The sequence below is a fragment of the Poecilia formosa genome, unplaced genomic scaffold (assembly GCF_000485575.1).
Source record: "Poecilia formosa unplaced genomic scaffold, Poecilia_formosa-5.1.2 Scaffold2224, whole genome shotgun sequence".
NCBI lineage: Eukaryota > Metazoa > Chordata > Actinopteri > Cyprinodontiformes > Poeciliidae > Poecilia > Poecilia formosa.
Window position 1 is genome coordinate 21,228 of NW_006802163.1, and position 3,773 is coordinate 25,000.

General features: G+C 36.4%; 1 non-coding gene across 1 annotated transcript; it reads right to left on the reverse strand.

The window, feature by feature from the left end:
• Positions 1-1,314: 1,314 nt before the first annotated feature.
• trnag-ucc (transfer RNA glycine (anticodon UCC)) lies at positions 1,315-1,386 on the reverse strand. The gene has a single exon. It is a non-coding gene; the product is annotated as a tRNA-Gly (tRNA).
• Between the last annotated feature and the right edge of the window lie 2,387 nt (positions 1,387-3,773).

Here is a 3,773-nt window from a genome sequence, read left to right on the forward strand (position 1 = left end):
TGCAACATGACTTATTATTTCTGATGAAGCTGTTAATGTGGAAGGAGCAGCCTTTAAATGCTACATCTTTTATGCACTTTTGTGCATGAGGCAAGTAAACTGAATACAGTAGCTTTTAAAAATGACATTTGGCTTTTCAGCTTTTTGTGATGGGTTTTTCCCAGCATATCTTAATATTACAGTGTAGTCTAGTTTTATTCCTTTATTTGGAGGTTACAACTTTGTTGTCTTTTATTTCACATGATTGAAGCAACAGAGAAATGTGTCAACATGACTCCACTGTCAATCATACCCCTATAAGCGGCATTCTGCATCATACATGAGGGATTGAATCTTACATGGTAATATAAAGCAGAGTAGATCAAGCAGGAGTGTGATCCAATATTCACTATTCAGTATAATAGGAGTTGCTCCAAATTTATTTAGTTTTTAAAAGTCTCCTTCCTCTCCCTTTCAGTCTTGGCCGCATTAGCTCCGTTTCCATAACAACTGTGCACAAAGCTTAGTCAGTATTTCACTAATATTGAAAATACCGTTTCACAATTGCCTTGTTTTTATTAAATATGAGTTAAAATCACACGTGAATAAGTTTATTCACGCGACAAGTCGTTAAAAAAACATGCCGCGTTGTCATCCTTTTACCACTTCCTGTCGTCTTCTCCGTCTTTTCCGCCAGAAGTAAAAGCCGGTTGTTGATCACGTGACTCCTGTAATTTAAAAAAAGTATTGCTCTTACAGAATAAGTGAGATATGTGCACTCACTTAGCTGTATCTATAATTTATGTCTTAAATTAGTGCTGTCATTTGATTTTCTTTTGTAACTATCAGGCCAATCACATTCTGGCGCTCACTATGCTGAACTTTGTAAGCTATAGGTATGTTTTCAAAAAATATTTTCAAAAATGTGCTGTTGTCTCAAACCAAACGTGTGTTTTATTGCTCATACACTAGCTTGCATCAGGCTAGAATAACGCCAAGTACTATGTTAAGTAATTGCAGTTTATTTGATGATAACTGCTGATATTTTCTGTTGGGTTGCGCCATCTGCTGGAGACAGCGAGTATTTCAACTTCGTTTGGAAGAGCTCACCGATTGAAAAATAACGTTTTCTAATGCCAGAACAAAAGCCACATCAAAGTCTGGCTAATGGGTTAGGTTACTGGTGATAAGGAGCGCCTCAGCTTGTCCCTCAAGCGCAATGTAGACGTGTGACGTCATTGGTCTAAATATATGGTAAAAACGGCTATGACGCATCAGTAATTACATAAAAAAAGAAGCAGGGGAGAAATGGATCAAATGGTACAAAAAGCAAGTTGCGATGGCCGGGAATCGAACCCGGGTCAACTGCTTGGAAGGCAGCTATGCTCACCACTATACCACCATCGCATGAAAAATCATAGTCTCCGACAGTAAAATGGAACAGCCCTTTTTTTGGTAGAGGGAAAAAACAGGGGAGGGTGCAGGATGAGATGGAATGTGCGTCTGAAGGAAGTCATGATCTCCGATAGTTTACTTGTAACAACAAAGTTTCAATTTGTAGCAAAATTAGACTCGTAAATATTTCAAGTAAAATGTTTATTTTTCCAAATTACTGGGCAGTTCTGTAAAGCTATTCAGACGTACTGTATCTTTTTTTGCTTAAGTTTTTTTTTTTAAAGGAAAACAATAAAGAACTTTATATTACCCGGGCCAAAATCAACTCATTTTTTTAAATATTAAAACTTTTATTGGTAATTTGTTTCCTACTCAAAAATAACAACAGGCATGCAATATTTGAATAAAACAAAGAAAACAGTCAGATTTTGTGTGTGTGTGTGTGTGTGTGTGAATCATTGTAGATTCAAACTGTCAAAAGGGTTTTGCATAATTTATTTATTGAAAGAAAGGCAACTCATTTACTCATTTATTTTGGAGAAAACTGGGAAAAACAAGTGGTCGATTCTCTGCAATAAGAACATGATTAAGGTCACTCTTTATTTGAAAAAGTTTTGTCCTAATTAAGTAATAATAATAAAAAAAGTCTTCATCTGCATCAGACAAATTTGTATCATTCAGGGCCCGCAAATGGCCCCACGTGCCTCACTTTTGGACACCCCTTTTGTAAGACACTTTGTTTGTTGATGTTAGAGAATTATATATAGCAAAATCTATGCTAAAAAGGAGAACCTACAGAAGAGGCAAATGTTGTCTAGATTTTTCTCCTGTGGTGTCTGTCAGCTGTTTTCCTGTAGCCAACAACATCCCTGCTGTGGTTCCAACTTCTCACGCCGCATAAAGCCCGCAGCAGCGCTTGATCTCATCATGATGCGTTCGCGGCTCCAGAAAACATCAGATTTCCTGACAATGTCACTTCCGCTGTGCAGACCGGCTCCTGTCAGCACAGCGGTGTTTTCATGAAAGCTGAATCTTGTTTAAGGGGACTGACGGGTTTGACTGACGGAGACTCGACGTTTTTAACGATGGGAAGCCATTTGCAGCGGATTTCTTTCAAACTGCAGGTCGTACTGCGGCGGAAACGTGAAACCTGCAAATCAAAACGTAGAAAGGATTGAAGAAATGAAAATGAACAAAGTTCCTGATCATTAGGAAGTGAGCACAGGCTTACCTTTTTCAAGTTGCTTTTATGACATATATTTTGGTGTTGAGAATCTTTAGAAGTAATATGTCCTTTTATTATTAAAACATTCTTAATTTTGCACAAAAGGTTTGAGTTCTTAAAAGACATGAGGGAGAAACACTTATTAACATGTAAAACTTATGTTCTTTTCAACCACAGTAGTTTGTTTCATTTGTGTATGTAAGTATTTATATTTACATTTAGGAGCTAATTTCAGACTAAAAAAAATTGGGCCAAAATTGGTTAATATTTATGTTTATTTATTCTATAATTTCTTTAACGCATTAAACGTATAGTGTCATTTTGTCCATATCTATATATAACCAGGTGAAAAACTGGTAGCTGGAAAATATATTTTGTAAACCTTATTTTGCTTTTATTTCACCTACTCTTTGTAGTCCTTGTTTTTGCCACCGTATGGTGCTGTTGTAACAGAGAGACGTCTGAAAATACGGAAAGTTGGAAAATAAAAAACTGTCTCGTTTAGCGCACTCTGGCCTGGGAAAACGGAAGAGAAGGACGGTTTTGAACCGCATTGGGAAAGACGACGTTTACGGCCACTAAAGGTAAGATTAAGGATTTTCGGTAATTAATGTTTTACTTTCCATTTAAAAGCTAAAGTAATGACGTTGACGTAATGTCGCCCTGTTTGTCGAGGTGCCACAGCTGTTTTTACACGAACTTATTTCAGGTTTCCGCGAAGCTGTAGTGTAGCAATGCTGTTAATGCGCCATTTTATTGAAGCTGTCGTTGGTTAGGAGCTTTAAACTAGTATCTTACGGACGGTTTACGTAACAAAAGACTGTATATTTGCTCTTGAAATTTCTTTTTTTTATTATTATTTTTGCAAAAGAAAATAGTTCTTTTGGATAATAAAGAACCCCTTTTTTATTTTAAGTTGCTGCTTCGCGCTTTATTGGTCCCTGCTGCTTCATATAAATACTTTTTTCATTCTGGGGACTGTTTGCAAAGGAAAGTAAAAAAACAAAACAAAACATAAAACAAACCAAAAAAAAGGTACGATGTTACATATTGTTTTTGACCAAATCAGTTTTTTTAAGTCAGAAAATGCGGAGTATCTTCTGTGATATCGTTATTGTGGTATCTAAAAATATAATCATTTTTTGGCAGTATGGCCCACATCTAAATGGTGCGC